The sequence below is a fragment of the Rhinolophus sinicus genome, chromosome 16, assembly GCF_057876585.1.
Source record: "Rhinolophus sinicus isolate RSI-liver-muscle chromosome 16, RSI-T2T, whole genome shotgun sequence".
NCBI lineage: Eukaryota > Metazoa > Chordata > Mammalia > Chiroptera > Rhinolophidae > Rhinolophus > Rhinolophus sinicus.
The window spans coordinates 108,606,857-108,620,710 of NC_142516.1; the positions used below are offsets into that span (position 1 = coordinate 108,606,857).

At 37.9% G+C, this 13,854-nt stretch overlaps 1 pseudogene; it reads right to left on the reverse strand.

Annotated features, from left to right (window-relative positions):
• Positions 1–638: 638 nt before the first annotated feature.
• On the reverse strand, positions 639–1,206 carry LOC109456907 (small ribosomal subunit protein eS7 pseudogene; annotated as a pseudogene).
• Between the last annotated feature and the right edge of the window lie 12,648 nt (positions 1,207–13,854).

Consider the following 13,854-nt stretch of genomic DNA (forward strand, 5'->3'; position numbering starts at 1 on the left):
ATCTATGAAGTGATCCCCTGATAAGTCCAGTGCCCATCTGACATGTTACATAGTCATCACAACGCCTCATACTGTATTTCATACCCCGTGACTATTTTGTGACTACCAATTTGCACTTCCTAATCCCTTCAGCTTTCCCCATCCCCCAATACTCCTCTCATCTAGCAACCATCAGTTTTTTCTCTGTATGGAGGAGTCTATTTCTGTTTTGTTCACTCGTTTATTCTGTTCTTTAGAGTCCACATACAAGTATAAGTGAGATCATATGGTATCTGTCTTTATCAGTCTGACTTATTTCACTTAGCGTAATATATATCCTTTAGGTCCATCCATGTTGTTGCAAATGTTAACATTTCATTAAAGTTGGAAGTTCTTATCAAATCGTTATACATCAGTAAGAGAAACATATCATAAATGTTTCAAAAGTAAATACAAACTAAGATGTGACTTTCAATGGTCTTTTATTTATTTATTTATTTATTGTGAATGATTTCTTTTTTTTAATTAAAGTTTATTGGGGTGGCAATTGTTAGTAAAGTTACATAAATTTCAGGTATACAATTCTGTATTACATCCTCTATAAATGTGAATGATTTTTTATACATATATTCTCCCCTCCCTGCCCCGGTCATTTTTGTTTACAACTGAAATTCTGGGAATTCAAAATTAACATCCTTGCCTGTGAGCTTCTTACAGACACCAGAAAAAGTTTCCACCTTGTGCTTAGCATCGCTCTGTGGCACTTTATCCAAATGAACCTTCATAAGCTGGCTGTCATCCAGTTTCACACGAATTCTCTTACCCAAAGTTTCACTTGTGAAAACCAAGTCCTCCAGGGTCGCATTGTATTCTGCTGTCAGAGTGAGTCTCCTAGGATGCTTTGGCTTGTTTTTTTGTATGGCTTTTTGAGTTGGCTTAGGCAGAATTCTCCTCTGAGCTACAAAGACAACGTGCTTCTCACTGAACTTTTTCTCCAATTCCTATACTAGCCAGACTTGGGTTTTCTGGAAAGAATTCAGTTGGGGAACAGGAACAAAGATTATAAAGCTTTCCAACTACCACCAATGTCAACTTCCTTGGCTGCTGTTATATGCAGCTCCTGTAGCTGGGTCTTGAGATCTGAGTTCATCTCCAGCTCAAGGAGAGCCTGGGAGATGCGGGGTTGAACTTGGGCAGCTTCTCGCCATTGAACTTCACGATCTTCATGCTGGATCTGAACGTGGCCTTCTTCTCCTTGGTGAGCTCACGCTTGCCTGAGAAGAGCATTTTCACTGGTCTTTAATTCTTTCTCATTTAATTTTCAGGAAGGGCCACCACAATTCATAGTGTGTGAAAGGCCAGAAAACCTGTGTTGTGGTGGTCATTTTAGAGAACAATATTCTAACAGTTTTAAAAGCACCCTCCAAACATTTGAATTTTATTTTAAAATTCTGATTTGAACATCAGAATTTTCTCTAAGGGGAATTTATCTTGGATGTCACCCAAAGAAGTGAGATTAATTTAAAGCTACAAGATCTTGGTATAGGTGAGTTTACCTGCAAAGGGTTTCATGGCACAGAATTAAAGAACAGAATCATAGGGAGCGCCAAAATCAAAACAAGGTTTTCCTGTTCATTTTGGGGGCAGCCCTATTGCTCTGGCAATGAATAATCTGGGGACAAGGAATGTATGCACTGTGTATGAAGGACAGTGAGGTCCCCGGACACAGGCAATGAAGAGAGCAAGACCATTTTTGAAGGGTTTTCTAAGGGAATGTTATCCTTGAAGATGACGTAAAATGAGAGTTCCTAAAAGGAGAAGAAGCCTACATTTCACCTACATTTCCATTCTTACAGTCACATTTATTTAAATGCAGGAATTGTTCACATTTTGGGGCTTTATTCTGTTTGAAAAAATTGTAAAATAATGACCTAGATAATATAGTATCCGGGAGCATGCATGAGAGGCATTCAAGAGGTATTGCTTCTGGGGAGGATTTAAGGAAATTGGAAGTTAATATAATAAAGGGACTTATGCTAAAAACGAAAGAAAGAAAGAAAGAAAGAAAGAAAGAAAGAAAGAAAGAAAGAAAGAAAGAAAGAAAGAAAGAAAGAAAGAAAGGAAAAAAGAAAGAAAGAAAGGAAAAAAGAAAGAAACAAACAAACAAACAAACAAGCAAACAAAACAAAACACCATTTTTGTAAAGTACAGAGACAGCTCATATAAAATATAAGGCCAACCCTAGATAATATAATTTCCGAAACTGTTAACAGTCTGTGTTTTCTCAGTAATGAGGACTTAAATTTTTTATTTTGGGCTCTACTGTCTGGATCTTTTAAAAATTACTATTATGTGCATGCCTTACATTTAATAAAGGAAAACACTTAAAATAACTATAATAGATATACCCTTTAAAAATAAATACCTTAGATTTCAGGTCCTCAGGCTATGACTCAGCACGTTGAATCTTTCAAAGAAACTGCCTTCATAGACTGTGGAGCACTATTGTTTTGATTTAACACCTGTTAATTATGACAAAATGGTCTATAAAATAAACATTAGACATCATTTTTAGAAATTTCTTTAATATCTAAATCTCAATGGAAGATAGAGAAAACAATGTGGGCTTATAGCACAGCCTTCTATCTTTTCTCCACAGATCACCTTGTTTTTACTTGTTCTCAAATCCATTTAACGCTATGAAACTAAATATTTTCAAATTAAATTTAATATGATAATAGTAAAGAATAATAATACCAACGAAGAATACTGTTGAAGAAATGTCCCGTAAGAATCACTGGTGTTTCAATTCTATTTCATGAAAATGTAATTTTCTCCTTCATTCTCCACTCCAGGTGAAATGAGATTGAGTCTTAACAAAGCATTTTGTTTATTGTTCCTTGTTTATTAATAGGGACCAATAAGGGCTTTTAAATGAAATGCAATTCAATAGAATTAGTTTGAAAATAAATAGAGCTCGTGTGGTTAACTTTGCTTTTGAAATTAACCTATCAGGTGCAGATCTCTGTAATTAACGAATCCTAATTCACAATTCTTTGAATCATTGCTTTTGGCAGGCAATTGCCAGTAATTTTCATTTCACAACACAGTGCCTCAGACAGTAATAAGCCAGAACAAAACACATGCAGGTTTAATCAGGTAACAAAGCATGTCAAATACTTATCCTGAAACAAGGGAGTCTGGCACATGAAGTGTGAACCTCTGAGAAGTCCCCGAGGGGATGTTATATTCTCTGATCTGTACCTTTTCACAGCTTCTGCTGACACTTTTAAGAGAAAGAACAGGCATAAGTATTCAAAACAAATCATTCTCAATGGGACTTCTGGGAGCCAAAGATACAAACACAGACACACACACATGCACACACACACACACACACGTGTGCATGCACAGATGCATAAATGTGCATATGCACACACATGCACACACACAAATATATATCCATGCAAATATACATGCAGATATATTAAATACAATGTACTTAAAGTGGTCTTTGTTTATTGTCAAGTAATCTGGGTCCAAATAACATCAGATGGAAAAATGGTATATTTAGATCAGAAAAGGGTGTACAAGTTTGACTTTGGTCTATAGGATTCCTAACAAGCTGTCCTAGAGCCATAAATAAGCCAACACATTACCACTCTTAGATGAGGAATCAAGGGGTGGAAGGACTTTCCATACTTCTCTTATGGCAGTTCCAGGAATCCTGAGTAAGGACCTGACATCTAAGAGACAGCATGTATGGAACAATCAAAGAGCTAGTCAGGAGAAAATCTGCAAAATACATCTTGCATAGCACACATTTCAGAGCTAAGTTCCATCCACCAGTGGACATGGTTGTGTATAAGAGTGCCTCCCTTAGATCTGAACAGTGCACTTGGCCAGCCTGGCACCCTCTTTGGGCTATGCCTCTCCCTGTGGGGTGAAGAGTCCATAGGGCCATGGTGACTTGCTCATCAAAAGGCCTGCTCACCAAGATCCAGGTGTGTGGTCCCCAAAATCTGCCCGTCTGCCCCAAACAGCCCAGGCCCATTTCCAAGTTATTTGCTGGCTTTTTCTAAGGGAAGGGTCTTTTGCTGAGGCACATACTCTAGGCCTGAAGGGGTGGGCAAGGGCTGGTTGTTGAGGTGACTATTGCTCAGACCTACAGGCTGGGATACCCACAGATATGTACTCGATGTCTTTAGTGAGACAGACAGGGCCCAAGCAGGGGCAACTGGCAGTGAGCCTGCGTGGAGGTGAGTGTATCTGTTTATTCACTTTCCTGAGCACCACACTATTAGGAAATGGCCCAGCCACATTTCTGCAGAGAAAACCTATTTGGGTTAACTTAAGGCCTCAGGATCTCAACAGACTGCTTTGCTTATCTCCTTTCCATTTTCCTTTCTAATCATGACCTATAACCCCTCTTTAGTGGCGTTCCATAGTCATTTGACATTCATTACAAACTTATTTTTCAACTATAATCAGGAAATGAAATAAAATATAAAAATGCCTAATAAAGGAAAATAGTAAAGATTTTCCTTTCTTGACCATTGTCTACATATTCAAGCCAGTCAAAAGTTAAAATACAGACGTCATCAAAATGGAAGTGTGAGGTGAGCCTCTGTAAAGCTCCCCTGGAATTTACAACTAATAGAACAACAATAACTCCACAAAGGACTCCCTGCACAGCAGACAGACAAGACGAAGAGGCCCACTACTGAATTCACCTAAAGGTGGGCTAATCACGCCAGCGGGGAGGAGGGAAGGGAGAAGTGCGGTGACGGAGCAGAGCGGGCGCAGGACGCAGACCTAGCTCAGTGCTCCGAGCTCGCTGCTTCCCGGAACCACCGCAGCTGCGGGAGAGGGAAGAACTTGGACTGCTAGGGCTCTGCTTATGGCCCACAGGGCTGAGGGGGCAGCATGTAACACAGCTGAACCCAACGCTCATGGCAGAGACCTCGGAGAAAAGACGGAGGGAAGAAGGCTGAAAATGGTGGTTTAAGCCCTCACTGCCCAGCAGAGAACGGAAGCCTTAGGCACTGAGACTAGCCGCCCCCTCCCTACCCTCTCAGAGCTCGCCCCACCCCCACCTACCTGGTGCTAGAAACGGAAGAGTAGCAGTGTCAGATCAAAAGAGCAGAATATTTGCTGTTCTGAGAACCGTGGATTGCAGACACAGATTCGCAGCCCAACTAATTCCGGCAAAGGGGAGGCAGCTGTGCAAACAGTAATGGCTGTGCTGGTGGTCGCCGCCATTGCTCTGGGCCCCCTCTCACAACTCACCCGCCCCTGGCCCCACCTATCTGGACAGATACCTGCGGGAGTAAATAGAACTGCTGAAACATATGAGCTGTGAATCTGGTGCAGGAAGAGCTTTGGAACTTCAAAAGCTCTCCACATACCCACATGGACACTGTGCCCTGTGGCCCTGTGACCCAGGCAAACTATTAACAGAGGAGAAGCCCGTCTCCCAGGGAATCCCCCCATTGTGTGAGAAGCTGGAATAGTGCAGAGAAAACATAGCAGTACCATGTGAGACAGAAAAAAATGGCTGCAGTTGGAGAGAAAATAAAACATTCTACCAACAAGTACTGCAAAACAAAAGAAAGACCTCTTCCTATCAACCTGCTGCAGAAGCCACTCCTGTAGATGTCTAGGAAGAGAAATAATAAATCAGTAATTGCCATGAATAACCAAGGCAACAAGACAGCTCAGAAAGAAAGTGAAAAGTCTCCAGAAAAGGAACTTAAAGATATGGAAATATGTGACATAAATGACAGAGAATTCAAGATTGCAGTTCTGAAAAAACTCAACGAGATGCAAGAAAACACAGAAAGGCAGTTTCATGAACTCAGAAACACAATCAAAGAACAACATGAACATTTTACGAAAGAGATTGAAATTTTAAAAAGGAACCAAATAGAATTTCTGGAGATTAAGAACTCAATAGAAGAAATTAAGAATGAAATAACCAGCTTAGGTAGCAGAGTTGACCAGATGGAGGAAAGAATCAGTGACATCGAAGATAGAAACCTGGAAATTACACAAATGGAAGAAGAAAGAGACTTGAGACTTAAAAGAAATGAAAGAGCTCTACAAGAACGTTCTGACTCCATCAGAAAGAGCAATAGAATAATGGGCATACCAGAAGGAGAAGAAAGAGAGAAGGAAACAGAAGGAAACATTGACAATTCAAACAAATTGTCAATGAGAACTTCCCAAACTTGTGGACAGAATTGGATCCTCAAATCCAAGAAGCAAATAGAACACCTAATTACCTCAATCCCAACAGGCCTTCTCTAAGGCACATTGTATTGAAGCTGTCTAAAATCAACGAAAAAGAAAGAATCTTCAAGGCAGCCAGGGAAAAGAAAACAGTAGCCTATAAAGGAAAACCCATTAGATTAACATCAGATTTTTCAGCAGAAACTCTACAAGCCAGGAGGGAGTGGAACCAAATATTCAAACTATTGAAAGAGAAATTATGAGCCAAGAATAATATATCCAGCAAAGCTATCCTTTAGATATGAAGGAGGAATAAAGACCTTTCCAGACATACAGAAGCTGAGGGAATTTTCTAATACATGACCTGGACTACAAGAAATACTAAAGGAAGCTATTCAACCACCATCAACAGGGACAATTTGTGGCAACCAAAACATAAAAAGGGGAAAAGTAAAGGCCTGAACCGGAATATGGGAATGGAGAAAGTAAGCGTGCTGAAGAAAATGGAATACTCTAAATATCAAACTTTTTCTTTTGCATAAACTTAAGGGTAACCACTCAAAAAACAAAAAAATTCCAGAACTGAAATATATACTGTAATAAAAGAAGAAACAGAGGGAAACATCATAGAATACCACCACACAGAAATAATAGACAACAACAAAGAGGCAAAGAAACAATGCAGACACAGCCTTACCAGAAAACTAAAGATAGAATGACAGGAAATCCTCACATATCAATAAGCACCCTAAATATAAATGGACTGAACTCACCAATAAAAAGGCACAGAGTAGCAGATTGGATAAAAAAACTAAACCCAACCATATGCTGTCTCCAAGAGACATCTCAGCTACAAGAACAAGCATAGACTCAAAGTGAAAGGGTGGAAATTGACACTCCAAGCAAATGGTACCCAGAGAATATCAGGTGTAACCATAATGATATCAGATAAAACAGACTTCCGTGGGAAAAAGATAACAAGAGACAAAGATGGACATTTCATAATGGTAAAGGGGACTATACAACAAGAAGACATAACAGTCATCAATATTTATGCCCCCAATCAGGGAGCACCAAAATATACCAAGCAACTACTAACAGAACTAAAGGGAGAAATTGACCAAAACACAATTATGCTAGGGGACTTAAATACATCATTGACAGCTATGGATAGATTATCCAAACAGAAAATAAATAACGAAATAGCAGCCCTAAATGACACATTAGATTAAATGGACATAATTGACATTTATAGAGCACTTCATCCTAAAACATCAGACTATACATTCTTTTCTAGTGTACATGGAATATTCTCAAGGATAGACCATATATTGGGAAATAAAATCAGCCTCAGCAGATTTAAGAAGACTGAAATCATACCAAGCATATTCTCTGATCACAAGGCTTTGAAATTGGATATCAACTGCAAAAAGAAAGCAGGAAAAAACACAAATATATGGAGATTAAACAACATACTTTTAAAGAACGACTGGGTCAAAGAAGAAATTAGAGGAGAGATCAAAAGATACATAGAAACAAATGACAATGAAAATACATCCTACCAAAATTTTTGGGATGCAGCGAAAGCAGTTTTAAGATGGAAATTTATCTCATTACAGGCCTATCTCAAGAAACAAGAAAACTCCCAAATAAATAACCTCATGTTACACCTTAAAGAACTAGAAAAAGAAGAACAAGTAAAACCCAAGGTCAGCAGAAGAAAGGAAATAAGAAAAATTAGAGCAGAAATAAATAAAATAGAGAACAAAAAGACAATAGAAAAAAATTAATGTGACAAAGAGCTGGTTCTTTGAAGAGATTAACAAAATTGACAAACCCTTTGCTAGACTCACTAAGATAAAAAGAGAGAAGACACTGATTAACAACATCAGAAATGAAAAAGGGGAAGTTATCACGGACACCACAGAAATACAAAGAATCATCCAAGAATACTATGAAGGACTATATACCACCAAATTCAATATCCTAGAAGAAATGGACAAGTTCTTAGAAACATATAGCCTTCCAAGGCTGAACCATGAAGAACTGGAAAATCTAAACAGACTGATCACCAGTAACGAAATTGAATCAGTCATCCAAAACCTTCCCAAAAGCAAAAGTCCGGGACCAGATGGCTTCACTGGTGAATTCTACCAAACCTTCAAAGAGGATCTAATACCAATCTTGCTCAAACTCTTCCGAAAAATTGAAGAAGTGACAATACTCCCTAACTCATTTTATGAGGCCAACATTACCCTGATACCAAAGCCTGGTAAGGACAACACAAAAAAAGAAAACTACAGACCAATATCTCTGATGAATACAGATGCAAAAATCCTAAACAATATTCTAGCAAATTGAATACAAAAATGCATTAAAAAGATTATTCATCACGACCAAGTGGGGTTCATCCCCGGGGCACAAGGATGCTTCAACATCTGCAAATCCATCAATGTGATACATCACATAAACAAAATAAAGGACAAAAATCATATGATTATATCAATTGATGCAGAAAAAGCATTTGACAAGATACAACATCCACTTGTGATGAAAACACTTAATAAAATAGGTATAGAAGGAAATACCTTAACATAATAAAGGCCATATATGACAAACCCTCAGCTAATCTCATAATTAATGGTGAAAAACTGAAGACCTTTGCTCTACATTCAGGAACATGACAGGGCTGTCCCCTATCACCTCTGCTTTTCAACATAGTGTTGGAAGTCCTTGCCAGAGCAATCAGGCAACAGAAAGAAATAAAAGGCATCCAAATTGGGAATGAAGAAGTTAAATTGTCATCTTTGCAGATGACATGATGCTATATACAGAAAACCTTAAAGACGCCACCAAAAAAGCTATTAGAAACAATCAACAAATACAGTAAAGTTTCTGGCTACAAAATCAACGTACAAATGTCTATTGCATTCCTATATACTAACAATGAAATCTCACAAAAAGAAATACAAAAAACAATTCCTTTTGCAATTGCAGCAAAAAGAATAAAATATCTAGGAATGAACTTAACCAAAGATGTGAAGGACCTATATGCTGAAAACTATAAGACATTTTTGAAAGAAATTGAAGAAGACACAAAGAAATGGAAAGACATTCCGTGCTCATGGATTGGAAGAATCAACATAGTTAAAATGGCCATGCCCAAAGCAATATACAGATTTAATGCAATCCCCATCAAAATCCCAATGGCATTTTTTAAAGAAATAGAAGAAAAAGTCATCAGATTTGTTTGGAATCACAAAAGACCCCGAATAGCCAAAGCAATCTTAAGAAAAAAGAACAATACTGGAGGAATCCTACTCCCTGACTTTGGCTTGTACTACAGGGCTACAATAATCAAAACAGCATGGTATTGGCAGAAAGACAGACACACAGACCAATGGAATAGAATTGAGAACCCAGAAGTAAAACCACATAAATATGGACAGATAATTTTTGGCAAAGAAGCTAAAAACATGCAATGGAGGAAAGACAGCCTCTTCAATAAATGGTGCTGGGAGAATTGGATAGCCACATGCAAAAGAATGAAACTGGACTGCTATCTGTCACCATGTACCAAAATTCATTCAAAATGGATCAAAGACTTAAGCATAAGACATGACACAATAAACTGCATAGAAGATAACATAGGTGCTAAACTTATAGACCTTGGGTTCAAAGAGCATTTTATGAATTTGACTCCAAAGGCAATGGAAGTAAAAGCTAAAATAAACGAATGGGACTATATGAAACTTAAAAGCTTCTTTCTGCACAGCAAAAGAAACCATCGACAAAATAAAGAGGCAACCAACTGAATGGGAGAAGATTTTTGCAAACAGTGTCTCCGATAAGGGGCTAATACCCAAAATATACAAGGAACTCATGAAACTCAACAACAAAAAAACAAACAACCCAATTGAGAAATGGGCAGAGGACCTGAAGAGACATTTCTCCAAAGAGGACATACAAATGGCAAATAGACATATGAAAAAATGCTCAACATCACTAATCATCAGAGAAATGCAAATAAAAGCCACAATGAGATATCACCTCACCCCAGTCAGAATAGCTATTGTCAACAAGACAAATAGTAACAAGTGCTGGAGAGGCTGTGGAGAAAAAGGAACCCTCATACACTGTTGGTGGGAATGCAGACTGGTGCAGCCATTATGGAAGGCAGTGTGGAGGTTCCTCAAAAAATTATTAATAAAATTACCATATGACCCAACAATCCCTTTCCTGGGTATCTACCCCAAAAAATCTGAAAACATTTATATATAAAGACACGTGTGTTCCAATGTTCATTGCAGCTTTGTTTATGGTGGCCAAGACATGGAAACAACCAAAATATCCTTCGACAGATGAATGGATAAAGAAGTTGTGGTATATATACACAATGGAATACTATTTGACGGGAAGAAAAGATGATATAGGAACATTTGTGACAACATGGATGGATCTTGAGAGTATGATGCTAAGCGAAATCAGACAGAAAAAGCAGAGAACCATATAATTTCACTGATATGTGGTACATAAACTAAAAACAACAAAAGTACAAGACAAACAAATGAGAAACAAAAACTCATACACACAGACAATAGTTTAGTGGTTACCACAGGGTAAGGGGGGTGGGAGGTGGGAGATGAGGGTAAGGGGGATCAAATATATGGTGATGGAAGGAGAACTGACTCTGGGTGGTGAACACACAATGGGATTTATGGATGATGTAATACAGAATTGTACACCTGAACTCTATGTACTTTTACTAACAATTGTCACCCCAATAAATTAGAAATAAAAAGTTTAAATAAAAATTTACACCATTAAAAAGTACACAAGTAATGGATTAAAACATTTGAATTAATATATTTTTTGAAAAAGGGGAAAACATATCTACATATTTGTCTGTTGCAATAATGAACAATACATTTCAGCTTACTAACAAGTAAATCATAATTATATAAGTAATAATTTATAAACAATGTTTTATGTTAAAAGTATTATTCTAAAGGAGTAAAATATTTGAGGCATGAACTAACATTTACATTTACTAAACAAAAATATTATGCCTTACAGTTTGCACTCTGTTTCTCTGTTTTAAATATTTAAGTAGAAATAAAAGTGCTGTATAGTCAATATTGAATGACAGAATTGAAGTAACTGAAATTCTATTTCTTTTTCTTTACATTCACTACCTATTATGGACTGAATTGTGTCACCCATCTCCCCCTCAAATTCATATGTTGAAATCCTAACCAGTGAAGTGAGTGTATTTGGAGATGGAACCTTTAAGGTGGTAATAAGGTTAAATGTAGTCATAAGGGTGGGGCCCTGATCTAATAAGATCGCTGTCCTTATGAGAAGAGGAAGAGACACCAAAAACATCTCTCTCTCTCTCTCTCTCTCTCTCTCTCTCTCTCTCTCTCTCTCTCTCTCCCCCTCTCTCTCGTCACATAGGAAAAACCATGTGAGTACACAGTGACAAGGTGGCCACCTAAAAGCTGAACAGAGAGGCCTGACTACAAACCATCCTTGCTCGCACTTTCATCTTGTACTTTCAACTTCCAGAACCACGAGGAAATTAATTTCTGTGTTTAAATCACCTAGTCTGTGCTAGTTTGTTATGACAACCCAAGCTGACTAATACACTAATATTGTTTCATTGTTGTTTATTTTGAATCTACTGTTTAATCTCAGGAATGTGTGGTACGGTAGGAAATGAAGACATTTGCTGTCACTAAAGCAAGCTTGAACAATCCCAAATCACTAACCACAAATTCTTGAAAGGGACATATGCAGCTCAGTTAGTGTGAATGGGGGCCAGCTGGGAAACTGGGGTTCTCTGCATTAACAGATACCATTTTTATTTAAGAATGTATAGTTAAAGCATGCTAATTTGAAGGTTAAATAGATGTTTTTGTATATAAAATCAACAATAACTTTAGCAGTTGTTCTAAACATTAGAGTATAGATGAAAAAAAAGTTTTTTTCAGGAAGGCATATTTTATCACTGACATTGTTCAGAATGGCTAGCACATGGAGATAATAAAAAGCAGACAGACTTATAGTTGATTTTATCATTGCTTTTAAATTCTCTGCAAACCACATAACCCCGTGTTCCCTGCACTCAGAGGGACCACTTCCACAGCACTTCCTGACATTTACAACCCCTCCTTTATTCTAGGTCTTCTGAAAAGCAGTCCATTCACCTCATTGAACAGTAGCCATAGTCAACGTAATGCATCCCATCATCACGTGATAATTCAGGTATCGTGATGCCTGAAGAAAGGGAACTGACCATCTGGCACTGTCCCCTCAGGCTTGAAGTACGAACAAAACCTCCTAACACAGTTAAGTATTTCCTTCAGTTTACGATGGCCCTAGTTCATGCAGGAGGAGAAAACAGGAGTGGTAGAAAATATGCTGAACATCTGTCCAGCTAAGAAGGATTTATTCGACATTTTCTTTGTTGGAGGAGACTGTTTGGAGTCTGTTTTCAGTTGGATCCCTTGAATCATGTTATTATAGCAGGTAGTGTTGATAGTTAGAAGACCTGGATTCTACTATTGGCTCTGATACTAATGTCTCATATGATTTAACACCTCTCTGAGTTTTCTCCAACGTTACTTACAGCTGGAAAGGAACATTTATACTATGATTAGTCACTGGCAAGCTATGGAGTGGAAAGAAGCTTTGGTTGGTTTTAGGAGCCATAAGGAAATTCTGGTTGCTAAAATGAAGGGAAGATAAAAAATTCTAGCTCTTCTTTCTAAGGAGCTTCAAGCAGTTCTGTTGCTGAAAGCCCTACTATTCATCTCTGCTTTAATTATTATATTTTCTGAGAGCCTCCCTGGTCTACCATATCATTTAGTAGTTGAATGTCAGCTATCTCCTTGGTGTAGAACAGAACTCTGCTTCTCCATCTCTTGGAGCAGAAATACAAGGATTGTGACTTGGGGGAGAAGAATAGCCACCTAAACAAACCATTGAAAGGATGTTTTAAAAGAAAAAACAAAGATTCGCCAATTTCAAAACATGTGTTTCAAAGACATGTGGCATTAGAAACAATATATAATATGTACCACGTCTTCTTTATCCAATCATCTACCGAAGGACACTTTGGTCGTTTCCATGTCTTGGCCACTGTAAATAAAGCTTCCATTAACATTGGAGCACATATATCTTTATGGATAAATGTTTTCAGATTTTTTGGGAAAATACCCAGGAAAGGGATTGCTGGGTCATGTGGTAATTCTGTTCTTAATTTTTTGAGGAAACTCCACACTGGCCATTTGTGACAACATGGATGGATCTTGAGATTATTATGCTAAGTGAAATAAGTCAGACAGAAAAAGTCAAGAACATTTGATTTCACTCATATGTGGTATATAAAACTGAAAGCAAGAAAGGAACAAGACAAACAAATAAAGAAACAAAAACTCATGACACAGACAATAGTTTAGTGGTTACCAGAGGGTGTGGGGGAGGGAGGTGGTAGATGAGGGTAAATGGGATCAAATATATAGTGATGGAAGGAGAACTGACTCTGGGTGGTGAACACACAATGGGATTTATAGATGATGTATTATAGAAATGTACACTTGAAACCTATTTAACTTTACTAACCATTGTCACCCCGATAAA